The sequence below is a fragment of the Triturus cristatus genome, chromosome 2_2 (assembly GCF_964204655.1).
Source record: "Triturus cristatus chromosome 2_2, aTriCri1.1, whole genome shotgun sequence".
Classification (NCBI taxonomy): domain Eukaryota; kingdom Metazoa; phylum Chordata; class Amphibia; order Caudata; family Salamandridae; genus Triturus; species Triturus cristatus.
Window position 1 is genome coordinate 1,059,212,497 of NC_140582.1, and position 24,352 is coordinate 1,059,236,848.

The 24,352-nt window shown below is 49.2% G+C and overlaps 1 protein-coding gene across 1 annotated transcript in view; it reads left to right on the forward strand.

The window, feature by feature from the left end:
- Window positions 1-24,352, forward strand: part of LETM1 (leucine zipper and EF-hand containing transmembrane protein 1) — a 567,062-nt gene that overhangs the window by 468,511 nt on the left and 74,199 nt on the right. The window lies entirely within an intron of this gene.

The following is a 24,352-nucleotide window of genomic DNA, read 5'->3' on the forward strand; positions in this document are numbered from 1 at the left end:
TTTCATGCTAAAATAAATTGCAAAATGGCAGATGTCCGTTTTGCGTGATTATGCACAAATTTGTTGAATTTTCTTGTAATTATGCCAAATTTGAACTGCCCTTTCTAAAAAATAAAATGACACACAAAGCATTATCACATTGTAGGCATTTCATACCTAGCAAAATTCTCAACAACTGTTACGTCTAGAGCCTATGCTTCTTGTCTTAGGGATTTTCTTCTAGTGGGTTTGCATGTCTTCTGTGCTGAAATTCATGTGAGTGTCTAAAATGTAAATGTAAATTTGATACTTGTATAGCGCACTACTCACCCGCAAGGGTCTCAAGGCGCTTGTACGAATACCGCTGTGGAACCCATCCTGGCTTTCCCTGTGAGGCGTCCACTCCTGGGCACCCCCAAGGTGGAGGCCAGGCATCCTTAGCGTTGTGGGGGCCGTTGTGGAGATTAAGCAAGCTATTGCCCAGAGTTGCAGAGTGGGACTCCATGATTGGAATCGGCACCGAGGCGAGAATTATCAGGTCCGTGGAATTTTTGAGCCCAAGACCCGCCGAGGCGGGGAATTGAACCCTGGTCCCGGGCTAGACCTCTGCATCAGGGTCTGCCGCTCCACTCATTGAGCCACACTTCTCCACTCATTGAGCCACACTTCTCCACTCATTGAGCCACACTTCTCCAGTGTCTAAAGAATTAGCACCAGTCAATGTCTAAAGAGTGACAGGTACTAAAACAGATCAGTGACTGTCATTGAAAGGTAAAGTTTTGAAACTGTAATTGTGGTTCTCTAACATGGAAATTGTAACCAAGTTCATAAAAATCCATTATATAATCATGTGTTTAGATCTACAAAATACTTAACAAGAAGTAATATTTTTTTTCATGGAACATTTAGGTAGCTACTTGCCTTAACTGGTATCACCATTAAAAAGTGTCTTTTGGCTCCACCTGAAGTGACGCGTCGACCGCCATGTAAAGCAGTGAGATCACTCACCTTTTTTCCACACCACTAGCGGAGTAGTTTAACCAATTTTTTACACAAAAGAAACAAGATTATTTATGGGAGAAAGAGTTTAAATATCTCCCTAAGGTATCTAGAGAGGCTGTGTTTCAAAGAATGCAAGATTTCTTTGGTTCACAGCTCAATACTTTTGAATTCCGGAGACCTACTGGACAGGACAGCAATACTCGTGAAAATACTTTATTTGATTAAAAAATATAATCATAAAAGCAGAACATACACACCACACATATACAAAAAAAGATAGTTAAAATGGCCAAGAATGATATAAAAGTTCCAATTTTAAAAATATGTAGCGGCAGAATGTTAATGATGTGGCAAAGAAATGAGTGTTACTGTCAGAGTCTAAGATGGGGGCCCAGAATTATAAGGAAACCCAGAGAATGTAAACATTTCATTAAAACATCGTCAAATAGCAGTGTCGATAAAAATCATCGGAGTCACATACCCTGATATTGCAGGCGTTGAGAGCACAGGAGAGACCAGAATGAAGTCTTATAGGTCTACAGTTTTGTTTTAGACACCTGTGACTCTCTTTAGAATTGTTACCGGGCCTGCAATTTGCTGGTTAAATTTACGATATATATGATAAATAAAAATAATAAAACTTATGTTTAAAGCTGTATTCTCTGGGTTCAAGGCCGCAATAATTGCCTGCCTGCAGATCCGAGCTCCCAGTCTGTTCCATTCTGGCCTCAATTTTAGTCTACGCTAGGTCAGGAGATCGGGACAGTGGCATGCAACATGCTCCATAGATTCCACCGGGGCCCCACAACCCCTGCACTGTTGATTATTTGACGAGCAACGCCAGATAGGTAAGTGTTTCAGCAAGTGCCATTCCCCCAGTCTAAGTGCCATAAATCGCAATTTTAAATACAAAGAATATGTGCAGGGCAGGTATGATGACGGTGATGCCAACTGATAAGAGTTAATAACTGCCCATGCATGCTTGCGTTTGGCAAAAGAAGCTTTGTCGATGGTGTGGGACAGAATGCGAGTACGCTTCTTAATGCTAGTTTTAAAAGCTGTTTGACTGGGGTTTAGGTTCCAAAGGTCACCTGCTGAAAATTGCTGAGACATTCATTAAAAAATGTACTAGAGGACCCACATGTATTATTGGTGCCAATATCAGACCACAGCAAAGACTCAAGGGAACCGGCTTCAGCCCGCTTTAGCTTATGACACAGATTTAAGTAGGCACCTGCGCTGGAAATTTCATAATTTAGGAGGCCCAGTTCTAATCTGTGCAGCGGAGGCAGATTTCAGCATGTGAAAAACACTTTTATAGATCTTAGTCATGTGTTGATTTAATGTTGTGCTGATTTTACCCCTGAAGATTTCAAAACCATATGACAACGTGGGGCCGACTTTAGCTTTCATAACTTCCATCATTGGTGCCAAACTCGGACCCATCAGTTGTTTTGAGAGTTTTGAGAAGTTCAATCGGAGAGCTGTGGCTTTCATTGAAATGTCACTACGATGCTTGACGAAGGTGCCCCTAGAGTCAAAGTTAACCCCCAAGTATTTATAGGATTTTCCTACGACAAGACTTGAATTGTTGTATGACCAGCCACCACCTCATAACGTTTTCTGCCGAATATAACCACTTGGGTTTTCTTTAAATTAACCTCTAGGTTATTCTTAACGGTATAACTATGTAGTTTGTTTTACTGGACAGGACAGCAATAATTCTAATGCTTTGGAAGGTTTTTGGCCTCTACTAGATTTGTATCCCAGTTTATTTGCAACTCTTCACAATGCATTTGGTTTAGACGCATCCCCAGAGGCTGACTTGTCAGAGCCTGAAGGATCAGGTTTGGCTGAGAGAGCTCATTTTGCTGCATTGTTTAAGAAAGCTGTAGAGGTTTTGAATAGTCATCTTTACAGACAACAATACAAGTCTTTGTTGTTCAGAGATTTTGACAGGGAAACAATTAGCCGAGGAGATTCTTCCTTTGTTTTCGGCGCTAATTGATATGTTGGAAGTGCCTTCAACTGAACTTTAGTCTATTCCACATGTTACCTGGCAGCATCTTAAAAATATAAATCTGGGCTATCAGATCCATCTTACCTTTCTAACCACTCGACTCCTAAAAGTTTGATTGTGCAAGCTGCTGCAAGTAAATTGAGTCAAAACATGAATCCTGCTGAAAATCCCAAATTCAGATAGTCCAGATAATTGAATGCATTGGGAAGAAAAAATTTTCTTTAGCAGTTTAACCTTTAGGTCATTGACTATCTGTTTGATGAAATGCCACACCTATGCCTTATGGAAGTCAGCTTCACTAGCTGTCTTCGCTTCCTCAACCATTTCTCTTGCCATCGAGCCTATCGCCAATAGACCGCATTCTAATGTTTTGGGAAGTCCTGTGACGTCATTGAGCAATTCCTCATTGTCGGATGTCTTGATCTCAAGTGTAAACGGAAAATAGCTCTTTTGACCTTGTTTACTGATTGTGCATTCATTATCCTGTCCAGTAATGTGCATGTTGAAAATGATCATAACTCTAGAAGCAGTTAAAACTGAATAGGGCACATAGGAAACCACTCTGATGAACCTTTTTGAATGTCTGTGGGAGTCAGCACAAAAACTAAGGGCACGATTGGTGTGGCCTTTAATTTTTTGGGAGGTTAGTACACTAGACGTTTCTCGCTTCCTTTTATCTTATCTCTTGAAGATCCTTTTTGAATCACTTCCCAATGCAAAGCATGTTTCAGGAGACAGTAGGGCTATTTATCCAGTATTGGGGTATCTTTCCTAGATTCACATGCCTGAATCATCCCCGCCGTCGAGGTGGGAGTCTCACTGTGCAAATAAAATATATATATATAATAGTAATAAAATATCATACAATATGCTATAATGGACCACAAATTCACTATACTAGCCTATCCTTGTTCTTTTGATAAAAAGAGAACCAAACTTGGAACCGAGCCAATCAGGCTACAGCAACCTCTAGAACACTCCATAGACAGGCAAGTCCCTCAGATTTTCTACCACACGGCGTGGGACAGGCAGTCTCCCTGAGCTCTGCTCAGTTTTTCTCAAAATTTGCTGAATACTGTTGAGTACAGGATCTCTGAAGCTTCAAAGAAATAATTATTCTTGCCTTGTGGTACCTGTGGAAAAAAGAGACTACATTTTGAAGATCCCCACAAGGAATGTATATACTGTTTGTATCCTTTGTAGAACCTTTTCTTCAAAGACCCTAAAGGATAGAGAGGGCAGGTTATTGATCTGACTTGAGAAATTAAAGGTGAGATCTGAAGTGGTGTCTGAAGAGGATGATGTTGAGAGCCTCCCATCATCTAAGAAGAGAGATAGATATGAAGATCCACCTGAAAGAGCTGGCAAATCATCTAAAAAGTCTCATCATGAGACTGACTTCTCTTCCTCTAGAAAAGAGAAGCTTTCTTTCTCTTCTGTGGGAAAAAATGTGGAAACATCAAAAATGGCTTCAAAAACGGCATTAAAACAGTCCAAGACTCAGTCAGAGTCTCTCAGATCATCGTCGTAGTCGAAAAAGACCCAGTCGAAGACGAAGCCACCTCAGAGTTCGACGACGCTGTCTCCGTCGACGGAAGAACCAGTAAGATCTATTCCGTCGACGACGAAGTCTAAATTGCCTCCGTCAATGACACAGTCGACAATACCGCCGACGATCACAGTCTCGCCTCCGTCGACGGCACCATCGACGATAGGCCCATTCTCGTCGACGCTCCCACCGTCGACGACCGACGATCCCACCATCGACGACGGTTCTATGCTCCGTCGACGACTACTTCCACTTCGACATCATCGTCAACGACTGGTCTTTCGACGACGACAACGTCTACTTTAACATCAGTAATGGCAGCTTCTGCTGTCCCTGTGTCTCCTACAAGGGTCATCTCGTCGATGATCACGCGTAAAAGGCCTACTTCACTGCAGGTAACTCCTATTTTGACGTCGAAATTGGCGTCTACGCTTCCATCTGTGAGAGGCTCCTACCACGATCCTTCATACTTTTCTCCATTGCCTCCAAGTAATTTTTGGGAAGAGTCAGAGGATGATGGGCTGTTCAGCCCTGCACGTAGCCCCTCTCGGCTTCATGTTGAATACAAGGAGGATGACGAGGAAGAAGAATATTATGAGCCTTATCAATCAGTGCAAAGGCCTCAAATTTTATTGCCTCATCAGGAACCTGTGGTGCAGATGCCCGTAGTGTTGGCAGAGGACTTAGCATCCAAGCCCAAAGACTACCATGCTCGTTTTCCAACCGCAGCTGACCCTGTTCAAAGACAGTTTTCAACTCCATCTGTCTTCAATACTTCAAGTTCATCTGTCCCTGCTGTTGGGTCTCAAAATATTATACCTATGTCACAAGACCAAGGGGTGCAGGAGGATGATGAGGAAACGCTCGCTGAAGAGGGCGAACTCCCCAAATCGCGAACAACCGTGGATGAATGGGAGGATTACGTAATCCCTACACCATCATCACCAGTTCCTTAGGCAGTTGATTCCCCTCCGGAGGACATCGGAGGTTTTCATGCAGTCATGGAGAGAGCAGCGGCACGATTTCACCGAAATATGCCTGTTAATCAGTCTGACTGCTTCCTATATGATTTTAAGAATCAGAGCAGGAAATCGGTCCGCACCATTCCCTTAATTGACCATATTTGGAAAGAGGGTGTCAAGATTATGAGGAACCCTCTATCTGTACCGGCAATTCTTCCGAGGTTTCATAAGAAATATAAGGCCCCCGATGATGCCCCTGCTTGCCTGTCCGGTCATCCTAGGCCTGACTCTGTCATCTCTCAGGGCGCTCAACGCAGGTCGAGAAATCCATCAGCACCGATCACTGCGCCTCCTGACAAGGATGGTAGGAAGCTTGACAATATAGGTAAGAGGTTTACCGCCATGGCAGGTGCTTCCGTTCGTGCCGCTAACTCATTAGCAATCCTTGGGAGGTATGACCGCCAAATGTGGTCAGATATTGCTCCATACTTTGAGTTTTTACCAGAGGATAAGAAACAGGAGGCGCAAAAAAATCTCCTGTAGGGGGAAAGAGCAGCATCGGATACAATCGATATTTCCATGGATCTAGCCTCCCTAGGATTCCAACAACAGGAAGGAGCGGTGGTCCTACGTCGCCAGAGTTGGCTTAAATCTACCACTTTCCGTCCGGAGAGTCAATGAAAAATTCTCTACATGCCTTTTGATGGGGATGCACTCTTTGGCAAGCACATTAAAATAGACACCGACACTGCCAAAGCCCTGGGTACGCTTCAACGTAGGAGGATTCCTTTTCGAGGCGCCCGTGGCAGAGGATCTTTCTCCTTTCGTGGAGGTTACCAAAAGTACCAACCCCAGTATAACCAGGGCAGATATGGTTTTCAACAACAATCTTACAGAGCGCCCCCTTCTGCCGCTTACAGACAACAGAACAGGAGAAAACAGACCCAACAGGGCAGAGATAATGGTAGGAAACAGTGACGTTTCCCCAACACCTGCTACAGTTCGGCCACACTTCAACATCAAGACGCTGAACATTACTCGTCATCTCCACCAATGGGAAAAGCTGACCTCGACAAGTGGTTCTTGGAAATAATCAAATTCGGACACCCCTTAGAATTTGTTAAACTCCCTCCTTCTCATCCACCTTTAAAGACGCATCAACCACATCTAGCTCCTCTCAGGAAAGAGGCAAGGAGTATGCTACTAAAAGGAGCTATAGAAAAAGTGCCTCGCTCCCAAGTGGGAAGAGGTTTTTACTCCCGTTTCTTTTTAATCGAGTAAAAGTCGGGAGAATGGAGACCAATCCTAGATTTCAGGAAGCTGAACAAATATCTGCAAAAGAAATCCTTTTGCATGGTTACTCTAAAAGAGATTCGACAGCTCCTAGACCATACAGACTTAATGACAACACTAGATCTGCAGGATGCATACTTCCACATCCCGATCCATCCCAAACATCGAACGTTCCTCCGTTTTACTGTGGCAGGTGCGCATGTTCAGTTCAAGGTTCTCCCTTTTCGCCTGCGTTCAGCTCCAAGAGTTTTTAGGTCTCGCGCCTAGCGTTGCAGTGCACAGCATTGCTCGCGCAGTGAGAGACTTTTTGTAGGTGTTTTGAAAACGACCCTAGGAATCGCACAGTAGCTGAACTGCGGTGACTCTCCCAGCCCCTAAGAAAACTGAAACTGGAACCATGCAGAATGATTCTCATTGCCCCACGGTGGTCGCGTCAGCACTGTTTCACAGAGTTTCTCCTACACTCAGAATGCAGCCCATTTCGTCTCTCAGTGTCTCCAACTCTATTGACAATGAGCAAGGGCAAGATTCTCCATCCGCATCCAGCCCCTCTGCAGCTTCAAGCTTAGCTTCTGAGCTCACTGAATTCAGGTAGCTAGACTTACAGCAAGACTGTAGGGATATACTTGCAAAAGCAAGAGCTCCTTCTTCTCTGAAAACCTATTCTCTGAAATGGAAACGTTTGTTCTTGGTGCCGTGATAATGATAAACATCCCCTGGACTGTTCTCCGGAGAAGGTTCTCCCCTATCTTCTGTCATTAGCTAAGTCCGGACTCATGTTCGCATCTGTTAAGCTGCATCTGGCTGCAATCTCAACTTACAGACGTTCTACTGGCGGCCCATCTCTCTGCTCCAACCGTTTGGTAAAGCAATTTTTGAAAGGTCTTTTTTCAGGGATTTTCCGCCCATCAGAGCTCCTTCCCCTGAATGGAGGCTTAATTTGGTTCTATCTCCACTCATGAAGCATCCATTCGAACATGTGCACAAAGCTGAACTTAAATATCTCGCCTGGAAAACTGCTCTTTTATTGGCGCTTACCTCTGCTAGGAGAGTCAGCGAAATTCAAGCATTTACTATCAAGCAACCATACCTAAGGTTCACTAATTACTATGTTCTCTTAAGAACAAATCCTACATTCATTCAAAAGGTTCCATGTTCTTTCCATCTTAATGAACCCATTATTTTACGTACTTCCTTTCCCAGTCCGTCTACCTGGCTGAGAAGGCCTTACACACTTTGGACATTAAAAGATGCCTTAAATTTTACTTATTACGAACTGTATCCATTCGGAAGTCGGATCAATTGTTTGTATCTTATGGTGGTCAAAAACCAGGTACAGCAGTGACGAAGTCTACAATTGCAAGATCGATTGCATCGGCGAGTGCCGTTGGAGAAGATTTGCCGTGCTGCAACCTGGAAGAATGTGCACCCATTCACACGGCATTACTGTCTGGATCTCGCTACAGAAGCTGAGTCAGCTGTTGGTCAAGCAGTGTTACGTAGAGAGGTGACTATCTTGTTTCATGCTTTTGAATGCTGTCTTTAATTGGTAATGTTTCTAATGTCTCTCTCATATGATGGGACATATGTTATTAGTAGGTTTACGATTATATTGCACAGTGGCTCCAATGTGGTGTGTATAGTACCCACCATCCGCTAAGGAACAAAGGTTTTTTTACTGCTAGCTATTCTGATTCAGGCATGTGAATCTATGACAGATACCCCAATACTGGATAAGAAAACGAGTTACTTACCTCTAACTTCAGTTATGCAGTATTGATATTTTTCATAGTTTCACATGTAACCCATCCTCCTCCCTGGAGAGGCTTCCCTTATTACTATGCGATACTTACTGTCACTTGTGCTACGAAAATCTGAGGGACTTGCCTCTATGTAGAATGTTCTAGAGGGTGCTGGAGCCTGATTGGCTGGGTTCCAAGTTTGGTTCTTTTTTTTTTTTTTTTTTACAAAAGAACAAGGATAGGCTAGTATAGTGACTTTGTGGTCCATTATAGCCTATTGTATATATATTTTATTTGTACAGTGAGACTCCCACCTCGATGGTGGGGATGATTCAGGCATGTGAATCCATGAAAGATACTAATACTGGATAACTGAAGTTAAAGGTAAGTAAATCATTTTCTTTCGCCAAGACCAGGGTTAACTTACCTACCTTTGTTTTTTAATATGTTGAATTTCATCAGCCACCATCATTTGCAATTGCCCATGGTTTTCAAGCAGGCAGCAAAAATCAAAGCGTCTCTGCAAATAATGCTTCTTCTAGGAGAGAAAGACATTAGAAAGGATGAGAAGAGTACAAATTGTGACACATTCCAATCCAGCCTAGTCCATAAATTGTCCGTCAATGAACCTGCACAGCCCAAAATTATCTCTCTTCCTGATGGAATATGCAATGTATGTGAAGTAATTTCTGAAATCATTATAATTACGATGCCCCGTAAACTATGCCTAAACATTACAATAAGCCAACAATGTCCAATTCTGCTTTTGTAAACGTCTGCCCAAGTTCCCGTACCCCGCACATTGTAACACATGATGACTATCTCTCTGTAAAAAGCTTTGCAATCCACCATGTTATGTCTGTGCGCTAAATAAAAAGAATAAACAAGAATAGTTCACTTTCCCAAGTATGGACGTCTTTGCCACACTCCTGCAAAATCTGCAAGACAAGACCATAGATGATCCTGCTAGCACCTACGTAGACTAACCGCAGGTTCCTTGTCTTTGAACTTCCAGGCGTCAGGCTGAATCCTGAAGATTTTTGATAGCTGTACCCCTGTGCACTGGTAGGTGTCGTCGTTCGACTTCATGTGACATCGTAGGCGTTGTGTTCATCTTTGTCATGACATCTGCATAGTCAATATAATCGCCACTCCGTGGCGCTGACGTCTGTTCTTTTCTTCCCGCACCAGCCAGCGCTGATCTGTTGGAGAGCTACCCCCTGTCAACGTCTGTTAGTTTTTTCGACCTTTTGTTGACTCCTTTTGGTGTACTTTGGGGCAAGACTTCGGGATTCAAGCGGTGCGGCGACTGTCACCGTACCTTGTCAGTAACCTACCCCCATCTGGTGTGTATCTGGTGCCTGGAGCGCGACCACGACACAAAGTCGTGCTCCGATTGTCGGGACATGTTGCTGAAAGCTTTGAGGGAGCGGTTCCTGAAGCTTGTCGCGGCCTGGCACGCACTGTGGAGGTCGCCTCATCGATGTTGGTCTCGGTCAAGAGGAAGGTCCGAGATTTGTTCCGGGATCCCGAAGTCCTCTTTGTCGAAGTAGTCAGGTAAAAGGCACTACAAGAAGCACAGGAAGTCGAAGCGCTCTTCAATTTCACCCCGTCCGCCACACGGCGAGATGGAGGAGCCTTGGCGTTCTAGGCCCCCCTCTGAGGAGCAGGCACCTGGGTCGACTCCGTCTCCATCCCTTTCCGGGGGCAGAAGCGACCCCCGCCCAACTCAAGGAATTTTATGATGCTATGTGAGCCATGTTTGGGCTGCCTGACCCTTCCGGCACAACTTCGGAGCCGCAGGTCCAGGTGAAGGAGATCCCGTGGACCTGCGCCTTCGACTCTGGCCACGGCCTCCTGTCGGACCTGTTCCCAGGTCCAGACCCGCGCTGGTCGCACCTCCACAGCGACTTTCCCCAGCGCCCCATCCGACGCGGAGATCTCCAGCGCTTGCCGGCGGCACCTCCCCATCCCGAACGATATGGAGCCGGTATATCATCCACTGATGCCGAGACTGGAGCTGTACGGCTTCATCCCGTCTAACTAACCCCTTTCTGAAGGTTAAGGGTTGGAGGAAGTGGATTGGGAGTGGGAGCAGGAGCCCTTCGAAATCTTGCAGCCCCAAGACATGGACTGGTATGAAGAACTGGGTGATGCCAGTGGCCTGGTCACCTCCACAGATTCTAGCATGGTGTCTCCCCCTAACCTTGTTATGGAGGAGGAGGCATTGGTTTTTATGCGGAGGTCCTCGACCTGCAGCTTCCAGCAGTGGCGGTTAAGATGAATGTCTTGATGGAGGTCCTTCAGCCTGGTGTTTCCTCATCGGAACCCTTGCTGCATTTTATCTGGGCCTTAATGGACATTCTCTCTGGCACCTGGTCCTAGCCCAGCACAGGGGCTCCTGTAAGTAGAACAATTGCCCACCGCCATTGCCCTCCACCGGTTGACCCAGTTTTTCTCAGTGCGCCCCACCCCCCCAAGCTTGGTGGTCCAGGCTTCTGCTTCCCGTCGCACGTTGCCTTATGCCCCTCCGGCCAGGGAATCCAAACAGCTGGAGACTTTTGGGAAGAAAACTTTCTCCTCTGCCAGTCTCGCATTGCGGTCGGTAAACACCGCAGGCGCTGCCTAGAGTCTCGGAGGAGGACCGGATACTTATCTCCCAAGCAATATCAGACAGGAGAGATGCAGCGAAGTTCGCCATTCGCTGTGGCTTGGACATGATTGACTCGCTGGGCAGAGCAATTTCATAGACGGTGGACATCAGGCGCCACGCCAGGCTGAGAACATGTGGCTTTTCGGGGGATGTACAGGCAAACCTCATGCACATGCCCTTTGATGGCTCACGTCTCTTCGGAGACGAGGCTGAAGCAGCGCTTGAGCGCTTAAAGGATTCGCAGGTTATGGCCAAATCCTTGGGCCTCAGTACTACCACCCGGCCACGTCTACTTTTCACTTCTTTTCTGGCTACGGAAGGGGCTTCGAAACGTGCCAACCCTATTCTAGCCAGCGGTTATGCAAGTTCATCAGCCTTCCGCAAGGCTGTGGTTGTGGTTCTTCCCGTCATTGATGGTTGGGAGGCCAGAAGTCGAGCCAAGCCAACATCCCCATCTCCATCCCAGTCCTGCCCTTCAGGGTCACGAGCGCCCAGTGGGTGTCAGGATACGCCATCACCTCCACCACTGGCGCAACATCACCTTGCACAGATGGGTGTTGCAGATCATCTAATGGGGATACTCCCTTCCCTTCAAGGCTACCCCTCCCCCTATGCCTCCCACTAACAATTGGCTGATGGAGGATCCTCTTGCGCTACTCCGTGAGGAAGTCAAGGCTCTCTTGGCCAAGGGAGTTATAGAGGGGGTTTCCGGGCCAGGAATAGGCTGTGGTGCTACGCCCACTATATCCTGGTTCCAAAGAAGGACGCAGGCCTCCTTCCTATCCTCCACCTCAGAGCCCTCTTCTTCATCAATAAGGAGAAATTCAGGATGCTCACTCTGGCTCAGGTACTGTCTGCAGTAGACCCGGTAGACTGGATGGTAGCGTTGGACTTGCGGGATGCCTATTTCCACATTACTGTCCTCCCGGCCTGTCGTCGCTATCTGAGCTTTACAGTGTGCCAGGAGCACTTTCAGTTTGCTGTGCTCCCCTTTGGCCTCACCAGTGCCCCGTGGGTGTTCACTAAGGTGATGGCGATGGTCTCAGGTCATCTGCGGAGGTCAGGGGTTCCTGTCTTCCCCTATCTGAAAGAGTCACGTTAGTGATAGATTCCTTACCTTAGAATATCCCCAGGCGTCAGACTGGATCTGGAAAGTTTTTGTCAGCAGTACCCCTGCGCGTCGGTAGGCGTCGTCGCTGGCGTCCTAGCCGCCAAGATGACATCGTCAGAGCTGCTTAGACGCGCCCATGCGCGCTGATCTGAGAGAGAGCGGTACCCCTAGTTAAAAGTTTAACTTGGTTTCTAACAACTTCTTTTGTCGTATGCTTGACTCCTGGTGAAATAGAAATGCCTGGGTTTAAGTCCTGTAGGGCCTGCCGCCATAACATGTCGGTGTGGGACCCTCACGACGTGTCTCTTCTGCTTGGGGCACGCCCATGACCCCGCGGCGTGCCCCGATTGCCGGGCCATGGCGCCGAAAGCTTTGCGGGGCGTTCCCAAAAGTTGTTAGAGGTCCGGGAATTGGTCTCGCGCTGATCAAGGTCCCGATCCCGTGGGAGGTCAAGGGACCGGTCGCGGAGCCATCAACATCGCTCGTCGTAATTGGGGACAGGTAAGTCTTGGCGCCATAAAAAGTCAAAGAAGCGTCGTCGCTCTTCTACCCCTCACCAGTCGCGGGACGCGGTGGAGGGGTTGGGGCGGTAACTCCCCCCCAGCGGCTCCATTGGAGCCACCATCGTTGCCTGCGGCCTACCCTCCCTTTCCGGGGCCACACGCAACTTCGGACGAGGTGTAGGCCTTTCGCCATTTGTTTGCCCCGCAGGGTCCCTCCGAAGTGCCTTCGGGCCCCGCGGATCCGTCGGAAGGGTTTGCCCCCATGCCGCCGCCTCTGGCCTCGGCTACGCCGGCACCATACCCTGCGGCGCCACCAGCCCCGACCTTGGACCAGGCGCTGGCTCCGGTGCCGACTCTGGCCTCCGCGCCGGCCCTGGATCCAGCTCCGGTGCCGGGTGTCGACGACCCGGGACTGGTATCTTACCCTCCCATTCCATTTCTTGGAGGGGAGTTTATCCAGTTTCCCAGGGCACCTCGTCCTTACCGGCCCCTTCAGCAACATGTGGGCGAAGGGGAATACTGGGAGGGGTCTGAGGACCCTCTTGCAGCTCAATGTGAGGATGAGCCTGATTGGGAAGGCGATGCGGAGTGTCCAGTGGATCTGGATTTCTCTCCGCACCTTAGCACTCAGTCCCTTTCTTCAGCGGCCACGGAGGAGGTTCGGACTTTTCCGGTGGTTTTACGTCGGGCAGCTGAGGCTCTTAACCTGGAGCTCCCTTCTGTACCTATCGGGACCAATCTCCTGACTGAGGTCCTGCAGCCACAGTCCTCCTCTGCGGAGTTGTTACTGCCCTTCAATGAAGCACTTACTGATATCCTGTTGGGCACCTGGATTAAACCTAACACAGGAGTCCCTGTGGACAAGGGTGTGGCGCGCCGCCATCGCTCGGCGCCTGGCGCCCCCAGCTTTCTCACACAACACCCGATTTCTGAGAGTCTGGTTGTCCAGGCTTCTGCCTCACCGAGTGCGTTCCCTCCGGGCAAGGAAACTGGAGCAATTTGGGAAAAAGATTTTCACATCTGCCAGCTCTGGGTTGCGGGCGGTGAATACTGCGTGCCTGCTAGGCTGCTATTCCCATTCTGTGTGGGACACTGTGGCACAGGTGCTACCTCAGTGCCCTGTGCGGGCACTGGCGGTTCTCTCTCAAGCCATTACCGAGGGGAGAGATGCTGTAAAATTTACTATTCGTTGTGGGCTTCACACGGTAGGTAGGGCACTTTCCACAACTGTGGCACTCCGTCGTTATGCTTGGCTCCGCACTACTGGCTTCTCCGGGGATGTCCAGAACACCCTGTTGGACATGCCCTTTGACGGTACACGCCTCTTTGGTGATAAGGCTGATAGCACCCTGGAACGTTTTAAGGACTCTCGGGCTACGGCCCAGTCTTTGGGTCTCGCCACCACGCGTACTCCCTCGGGGTCTGCTTTTCGGTCCTTTAGAGGCCAAGGTCGGGGCGCCCAGGCGCGTTCTTTCAGACCCGCAAGTCTGCGCAGCCACAGTCTCAGCGCAGCCGCGGACGTAGAACCAACCGTGATGGATCCCGGGGACAGCAGACGGGTCAGTCCTCCACCTCCCCTGCCGCCGCCACCACCACCTCTAAACCTTCCTAGTCCGGTGTTTCAAGCCCACCTGATGCCAGTGGGTGGCAGGATTCGCCATCACCTTCCCCACTGGCGCTCCATAACCTCGGACAGGTGGGTTCTGCAAATAGTCCGCAGGGGCTACTCCCTCCCCTTCAAATCTACCCCTCCAGCCATGCCTCCTCAGTACCACCGCATGTTGGTGGGAAAACTTGGCACTTCCCCAGCAGGAAGTTACGGCCCTCTTGGCCAAGGGGGCCATCGAGCGCGTTCTGACGCTAGAAGTAGGTTGTGGTTGTTACTGCCACTACTTCTTGGTTCCGAAGAAGGACAAAGGTCTGCACCCTATCTTAGACCTCCGGAACGTCAATCGCTTCCTCCGGAAGGAGAAGTTCAAGATGCTCACGCTAGCTCAGGTCTTGTCTGCTCTAGACCCGCAAGACTGGCTGGTAGCGTTGGACTTGCAGGATGCTTATTTTCATATTCCCATCCTGCCAGCCCACCGACTTTACCTACGGTTCACGGTGGGCCACAAGCACTTTCAGTTCACCGTACTCCCTTTTGGCCTTACCAGCGCCCCTTGGGTGTTCACGAAAGTGATGGCGGTGGTCGCAGCTCATCTGCGCAGATCAGGGGTTTCAGTCTTCCCCTATCTTGACGACTGGCTGTTGAAAGCTGGCTCGCCCCAGGCAGTCGTCTCCCACCTCCAGACTACGGCTGACCTCCTGCATTTGCTGGGGTTTTCCATCAACGTGCCAAAGTCGCACCTGGTTCCCTCTCAGAAGCTCCTCTTCATTGGAGCAGTTCTGGATACGGCGCAGTTTCGGGTTTATCCTCCCGAACAGCGAGTCCGGGACATTCGGGCTATGATTCCAATCTTTCAGCCCTGGTCCTGGGTTTCGGTCAGGACAACATTGAGGCTGCTGGGCCTCATGGCCTCCTGTATCCTGCTAATCGACCATGCCAGATGGCAAATATGGGCTCTGCAGAGGGACCTAAAGTTCCAGTGGACGCAGCATCGGGGGAACCTGTCCGACTACGTCCAGATCTCAGAGGGCACTGCACTGCACTTGGAGTGGTGGCTCACGAACCAGCGTTGGGTCAGCCGCAGATCCCTCTCCCTTCCCCAACCGGAGCACACAGTAGTGACGGGCGCGTCCCTCTTGGGATGGGGCGGCAACATGGGAGAGACGGAGATCAGAGGCCTCTGGTCTCCGGCGGAGTCCAAGCTCCATATCAACCTTTTAGAGCTCAGGGCGATCCTACTTGCACTCAGAGCATTCCTTCCCTCTGTCAAGGGGAGAGTAGTGCAGGTGTTCACAGACAACACCACCGCCATGTGGTACTGCAACAAGCAAGGCTGGGTGGGGTCGTGGACCCTATGTCAGGAGGCTCTACTTCTCTGGACGTGGCTGGAACGTCAAGGCATTTCCTTGGTGGTTCAACACCTGGCAGGTTCACTGAACGCCAGGGCGGACGTCTCAGCTGACGGTGCATGTTGGATCACGAATGGCGTCTTCACTCGAAGGTGGTACAAGGTCTCTTTCAGCAGTGGGGAGAACCTTGGTTAGATCTATTCGCCACCAAAGAGAACGTGCAATGTCAGCAGTTCTGCACGTTGGAGTTTCCAAAGCGGCACTCGCTAGACGACGCTTTTCGTCGCGAGTGGAGTTGCGGTCTGTTGTACGTCTTTCCGCCTATACCACTTCTGCCCAGAGTGCTGAAGATCAGGTGCGACCTGGCCCAAGTCATTCTTGTGGCACCGGACTGGGCTCGAAGAGTTTGGTATCCCGAGCTACTCAGTATGAGCATGGATCCCCCGATCCGACTGCCTCTTTGGGAGGATCTCCTGTCGCAGCAACAGGGGACGGTCCTCCACCCGAACCTGCTCAGCCTCCACCTCCTTGCGTGGAGATTGAGCGGCAACAGCTGATTCCATTTGACTTGCCTCCCGAAGTCTGTAATGGGATATTGGCAGCCAGGCGTCCCTCCACTAAACCGGTGTACGCCTGTCGGTGGAAATAATTTGTGGCATGGTGCACAGCTAAGTCTGTTGATCCTCTTGCTGTCCCTCTTTCTGAGGTCCTATTGTTCCTCCTTTCTTTGGCCTAGCAGGGCATGGCTTTGGGCACTATCAAGGGCTACCTCTCTGCTCTTTCAGCCTTTCTTAGGTTGCCTGATCAGCCCTCTCTTTTCAAGTACCCAGTTGTCAATAGATTTCTCAAAGGCATTACTCCCCTTTTCCCTCCTATTCCTTTTGTGATGCCTCAATGGGACTTGAACCTGGTTCTCACATATCTGATGTGCGCCCCGTTTGAGCCTCTTCATAACTGTCCTTTGCGGTTATTGACTCTGAATACTGTCTTCCTAGTGGCCATCACCTCTGCTTGGCGGGTGAGTGAGGTCCAGGCTCTTTCCGGCAAACCTCATTTCCTGGTGATTCATCAGGACAAGGTTGTGCTTCGACCACTTCCCTCCTTTCTACCAAAAGTAGCCTCTGCCTTTCATCTCGGGCAAACTAACTCTGCCCACTTTCTTTCCGCCTCTGCACCCTTCAAGAGAAGAGGAGAGGCTCCACCGTCTGGACCCAAAACGTGCGCTCTTGTTTTATCTCAACCGCACACAACCGTTCCGGATGGATGACCAGCTCTTTGTTGGCTACGTGGGCGCCAAGAAAGCCTGGGCTGTGCACAAGCGAACTATCTCCCGATGGGTTGTCTTGTGCATTAAAGCCTGTTACTCTCTGGCTAAAAAGGAACCTCCCGTTGGGCTGCACGCCCATTCTACCAGGGCGACACCAGCTACTACAGCGTTGGGACGTGGTGTCCCCCTGCAAGACATCTGTCAGGCGGCCACTTGGGCCTCGTTGCATACTTTCACTAAGCACTATTGCCTCGACAGTCCAGTCCGGAGAGACGGCTTCTTTGGCCGTTCAGTTCTCCATGACTTTCTGGTGTAATCTCACTTCGCAGACCCACCACCGGGGTTGGTATTGCTTGGGTATATATTCTAAGGTAAGGAATCTATCACTAGCGTGTCTCTTTTAGATGCACAAGTTACTTACTTGTGTAACGATATATCTGTAAGAGACATTAGTTAGTGATAGATTCCTTACCGGCCACCCATCCGCCCTGTTCTGCGAACTGTTCTCTAGGGTTCAGTCATCCCTTTCAGGGCTCTAGTTCTATTGCACCAGTAGTCGGTCTCTGGCATAGCTCTGCGCTACTGGCGCTGAAAAGTTGTGTACAGAACTGGCGTCAGCGCGCGTGGGTGCGTCTAAGTAGCTCTGACGACGTCATCTCGGCGGCTACGACGCCAGCGACGTACACGGAGCCGTACGACGACGCCTACCGACTCGCAGGGGTACGGCTGACGAAAACTTTCTGGATCCAGTCTGACGCCTGGGGATATTCTAAGGTAAGGAATCTATCACGAACTAATGTCTCTTACAGATATATCGTTACACAAGTAAGTAACTTGTGCATCTCGACGACTGGTGGTTGAAGGCGGGCTCGTCCCAGGCAGTCGTCTCCCATCTCCAGACTACGGCGAACCTGTTGCATTCCCTGGGATTCACTATCAACGTGCCAAAGTCACACTGACTCCCTCTCAGACGCTCCCCTTCATCGGAACTGTTCTGGACAAGGTGCAGTTTCGGGCTATTCTGGCTATGATACCGATATTTCAGCCTCTATCTGAGGCTTTTGGGCTTCATGGCCTCTTGCATCCTTCTTGTGGACCTTGCCAGATGGCACATGCGGGCTGTGCAAGGGACCTGAAGTTCTAATGGGCGCAGCATCGGGGAAATCTCACCGACCTGGTCCTGATCTCAGAGGGCACTGCGAAAGACCTGCAGTGGTGGCTATCAACCCACGATTGGGTCAGAAGCAGATTCCTCTCCCTTCCCCCCCCAGAACTCACAGTAGTGACAGATGCATCCCTTCTGGGATGGGACGGCCATCTTGGAGAGGTGGAGATCAGAGGACTCTAGTCTCCGGCGGAGGCCGTGCTCCATATAAACCTGTTTGGCGCTTCGGGCGATCTAGCTTGCACTAAAAGCCTTCTTGCCGTCCATCAAGGTGAGGCTAGTTCAGGTGTTCACGGATAACACGACCGCCATGTGGTACTGCAACAAGCAAGGCAGGTGGGGTCGTGGACCCTGTGTCAAGAGGCTTTGCGTTTCTGGACTTGGTTGGAACAGCAGGGCATTACCTTTGTGGGTCAGCATTTGGCTGGTTCTTAGAACGCCGGAGCGGATGAACGCAGCCAAAGGTGCCTAGCGGATCACGAGTGGCGTCGCCATCCAGAGGTGACGCAGAGACTTTTAGCGGTAGTGAGAGCCTTGGTTAGATCTGTTTGCCTCCGTAGAGAATGCACAATGTCAGCAGTTTTGCGTCCTGAAGTTTGCAAGGCGTCTCTCTCTCTCGGCAACGCTTTTCGTCAAGAGTGGAGCTCCGGCCTCCTGTACACCATTTCGCCAATATCACTCTTAGCCGAGGTGGTCTAGAAGAGTAGGAACGACCGGGCACAAGTCATTATTGTGGCTCCGGCTGGGCACAGAGGCACAGAGAGTCTGATATCCCAAGCTTCTGGCAGTGAGCATCGATCCTCCGATTATGCTGCCCCTTTGGGAAGATCTCCTTTCGCAGCAGCAGGGGAGGGTTTTCCACCCGAACCTGTCGACTCTCCGCCACCTTGCGTGGCAATTGAGCAGCAACAGCTGACAGCTTTCGTCCTTCCTCCTGAAGTCTGTGAGGTTTTTCTGGCAGCCATGCGTCCCCCACGAAGTCCGTATACGCCTCCCGTTGGTCCACATTTTGTAAATATTGTACATACCGGTCTATTGACCCTCTATCTGCATCTTTATCTGATATCCTCCTGTTCATACTTTCCTTGGCCCTGCAGGGTTCTGCCTTGGGCACCTTGAAGGGCTATCTTTCGACCCTTTCCTCTTTTCTTCGGCTGCCTGATCAGCCTTCTCTTTTCAAGTACCCTCTGGTGCAGAGATTCTTGAAGGGCTTAACCCACCTGTTTCCCCCTTCACCCTTAATTATGCCACAGTGGGACCTCAATTTGGTTCTCACCTTTCTGATGTGTGCACCGATTGAGCTGCTGCACAACTGCCCTCTACGGCTGCTCACCATCAAAACAGCCTTCTTAGTGGCAATAACCTCTGCCAAGAGGGTGAGCGAACTCCAGCCACTGTCATCACAGCCTCTTTACCTGACGGTCTTTCCAAATAAAGTGGTGCTCTGCACAAGGCTATCTTTTCTACCTAGGCTGGTAACACCTTTCTCACATGGGGCAGTCTGTTACTCTACCCACTTTCTATGCACCTCTGCACCCTTCTAAGGAAGAGGAGTGTCTCCTTCGTTGGGGCCCAAAAGGAGTGTTATAGTTCTACCCTGATTGAACCAAAGAGTTCTGGGTGGATGACCAACTCTTTATAGGGTACATGGGTGCAAAGATAGGGTGTGCTGTCAAAAAGAGGACTAAATCCCACTGCGTTATCCTCTGTGTCAAAATCTGTTACGCCTTAGCGAAGTATGATCCTCCTGAAAGGCTGAAAGCCCATTCCACCGGGGCAGAACAGCCACCACGGAGCTCCAGCGTGATGTTCCTGTTTCTGATATCTGACCAGCAGCCCTGTGGGCGTCGCTGCACACGTTTGCCAGACACTTCTGCCTTGATTCCCAGGTTGTCAGAGAAGGACGGTTTGGTCACTGTGTCTTGCAGGACTTCGTGGTCTAAACCTTTCCGCTGTCCCTCCTCCGGGGATTGTATTGCCTTGGTATCTGTTCAAAGGTCGCTATCAGATGGACAAGTTACTTACCTTCGGTAACGCCCAATCCGGTAGAGACATGATCTAGCCGCAGATTCCTTACCCACCCATCCTACCCGCACTGCGGATTGGTTCTAGTGTTGAGGGCTATTTCCTTTTGTGACCCTAGTTTCCTTTTTTAATACATCATGGTCCGTCACTTCATTGCTCCACGCTTCTGGCGTGGAAGATCATGAAAAGTACTGACGTCAGCGCACCAGAGTGGCAGGTATATTGAGGCAGATGTCACGACTAACATGACGCCTACAATGTCATGCGGAGTCGACCGAAGCCACCTACCGGCGTGGAGAATCATCTAGTCAAGGTGGGGTATCTGGAGTTCATCAGCGCCATTTTAGGTGAGAAAGTTTTGCCCGAAGGTGCTATCGAAAGTCCGCTCTCATTGACGTACATTCAGTCTGTATGGTCTGTCTCCCACAAGACCATAAGTCCCAGTACTGCATCTCATGCTCGTACTTTAAACCAAAAACTCTGGTTTACAGGGATAAAATTCTTCAAGCTTATTGGGCAAGTAAAGACATGGCAAGCCTACCAGAGATGTAAAAGCATGGAAGGAGTGCTCCTTCGATCGATAGATGAGTTTCACCGACGACGTAGGAGGATTAAGGGTACACTAAGAGGTTGAACTTGTTGAAAAGCAATACTGTAGAGATGCTTAACCGTGCTACTTGCCCGTAAACACCAGATTTCCTGAAGGGAAAGGCATCTAGGGATACGCACAAGATGCCAAAGCATGGTCCTTCAAGCATGAGCATCGAGTCACATAAATGTATTTTCAGCACCGACCCGAAGATGTAGGGTTTGACAACCCACAGGAAGAAATAACCCTCGAGGCAATGCCCCTCCGTATGATTACTCCTCATACCATCCAGTCAAGGAAAAGGCAGCAGATGCCTTCGGAGTGCAGATGAAGAAAGAAAATTCACGTTTTCTCCTTGAAACTCCGGCTTACAAAAAGAGCCAGTGCCTACCAATGCTCCCTAGTATTGTACAGCAGGATAGGATTTTCTAAAAGCCAATGATGGCAAAAGCAATCATTGGTGTATAGAGAAAAATTACAGAGCTCCTTCTCAAGACCAAAATACATAAAGGGACATATTGCACCAGACTCTTATTGTGCCTGCTGCGAGGAAGAGGGCCATGTCCCCTGCATCAGTGGCGCCCCGCCAGATAAAGAAAGCAAAAGGCTGGAGGCAGTCGGAAAGAAAGTGGAGAGACACTGCCACTCAGTGACAGATTGCTAACTTGAACATCTTATTGAATCGGCATGCCCATCAATACTGGGAGGACATGGAATAACGTATGTTGCATCTCTTAGAAGAATACCACAAGAGGACAAAAAGTGTAATTGAGGTGGGGAAAACACATTGCTAACTCCTGCTTGAATTCTGCCTTCGACGCCGCAGACAGCAAGCAGGCAGCTATCTTCAGGGATAGTCATGATGAGGCCTGCGTGGTTACGCATCCCCGCAGACCGCAAGCAGGCAGCTATCTTCAGGGATAGTCATAAGGAGGCCTGCGTGGTTACGCATCCCCGCAGACCGCAAGCAGGCAGCTATCTTCAGGGATAGTCATGAGGAGGCCTGCGTGGTTACGCATCCCCGCAGACCGCAAGCAGGCAGCTATCTTCAGGGATAGTCATAAGGAGGCCTGTGCGATTACGCATCTTCGCAGACAGCAAGCAGGCAGCTATCTTAAGGGATAGTCATGAGGAGGCCTGCGTGGTTACGCATTCCCGCAGACAGCAAGCAGGCAGATATCTTCAGTGATAGTCATGAGGAGGCCTGCGTGGTTACGCATCTCCGCAGACCGCAAGCAGGCAGCTATCTTCAGGGATTGTCATGCGGAGGCCTGCGTGGTTACGCATCCCCGCAGACAGCAAGCAGGCAGATATCTTCAGTGATAGTCATGAGGAGGCCTGCGTGGTTACGCATCTCCGCAGACCGCAAGCAGGCAGCTATCTTCAGGGATTGTCATGAGGAGGCCTGCGTGGTTACGCATCTCTGCAGACCGCAAGCAGGCAGCTATCTTCAGGGATTGTCATGAGGAGGCCTGCGTGGTTACGCATCCCCGCAGACCGCAAGCAGGCAGCTATCTTCAGGGATAGTCATGAGGAGGCCTGCGTGGTTACGCATCCCCGCAGACCGCAAGCAGGCAGCTATCTTCAGGGATAGTCATGAGGAGGCCTGTGTGATTGCGCATCTCCGCAGACCGCAAGCAGGCAGCTATCTTCAGGGATTGTCATGAGGAGGCCTGCGTGGCTACTCATCTCCGCTTTTAAATCTGAGGTGCAGTCAAATATTATTGACAAGCCTTTCAGAAGAAACAAGCTTTCTGGCCATGGTGTGGACTAAACTTCAGAAGAAATGAAAAAGGCAAATGAAACTGCAAAGGCAATGAAACCCCACCAAATCGACAGGCCCAGATTAGAAAGAGGAACCTTTCACAGGAAAAAGGCGAGGCCAGGGAAGGATACTTAAAGACAGACCGGGACCGACCGAATACCAGGCCTTGCGCTGTGGTATCAGCAACAACCTAAGTCTTTTTTCGAGGCAAAGGTAAAATAAGAAGTGGAAACTCTGGAGGATCTGCCTCTACTCAAAGTGACTCGGACACCTCTCCTCCCACAACACACCAGTAGGGGAGAATAAAGGACTTCCTGAAGAACCGAGAAACTATTTTCAGGCAAGTGGGTTCAAAATATTGTCTGTCATGGTTACCATATGACATAAACATCAGCATTATAAAAAGGACCAATTGCAAGTCCTGCAAAAAGATGTGCAAGACCTGTAGTCAAAGAATGCAATTGAGAAGATGCGTAACAGGAAAGGAACACAGGTGTTATCTGTTTCCTTCCTAGTGCCAAAGCAAAACCTAACTGTACTATTCTATGTTTGCACTTTGTAAACAAGTACATTAAGACACAAAAATTACAAATGAAAACCTTGCAAGATTTTATCCCTTTACTAGACAAGGGGGACTATTTAGCAACAGAAGATCTCAAGGACACCTACTTCCACATTCCCATTCACACCGCACAGAAGCAGTGTCTAAGGTTCATAATGGAAAGGATGCATTACCAGTTCTAAGTCCTGTCATTCAAAATAAAGTCCACACCAAGGTTCTATACCAAGATGCTGGCAGTAGTAGCAGCATACCTTAGAAAACAACCCGTACATGTTTACCCATAGTTGGACAATTGGCTAATAAAAGCAGACACCTTCCAACTGTGCCAGGAGAACGTGACAAAGGTAATATCACTAATATACACACTAGGGTTTACAGTAAACTGGGGAAAATCCTCTTCCACCCAAGAAACAAGGAAAACACTTCTAGGGGCAGAACTTGACATGCAATTCGCAATGGTGTATGAGACCAGAGCAGGGTTGGATGAAGAATTAATGGGTTCTGGCAACAGGAACTACACAACAGGAGCATCTAGTGGTTGTAACAGCCAACGCCAGCAAGGGACTGAGATGGTGGAACATAGCAAATATGCTCAAATGGAGACCCTTCAGAGCACCATTACCACAAGCCATAATCACCATAAATGCATCACTGGTAGGTTGGGGGGGGGGGGGACGGACACACATGAACACACTAAAGGTAAAGGGGTTGCGGTCAGCACAAGATGCAACAAGACGCATCAACTTTCTAGAATTGAAGACAAATCTTCCTGTCACTGAAGGCCTTCCAGAATCGGGTGCCTGGGAAAACTGTACAATTAAAAACAGACAACAGCAATGCTCTACAACAACAATAGCAGGGGTGGTATCATACCCACTGTCACAATTGGCCCAAAACATTAGGAAATGTCAGAGAACGTTTGATTAGTAGCAAATCCTGTACCAGAAATGAAAAATGTACGAGCCGACTGGCTGATCAGACAAACAAATGACACAGATGTCAGGGAAGTAAAGCAATCTATAATAGATGCTCTATTCCTAGGGAAACCAGAAGTAGACCTCTTCGCAACATCAGAAAATGCAAAATAGCACCACTTCACATCCAGGCACTACCATCCTCAGTCGCTAGGGATGCCCTGTCGATAAGCTAGTGCGGCATATATCTGCACACGCTTAACCCCACCCCTCTGTACCACTGATCCCAACTG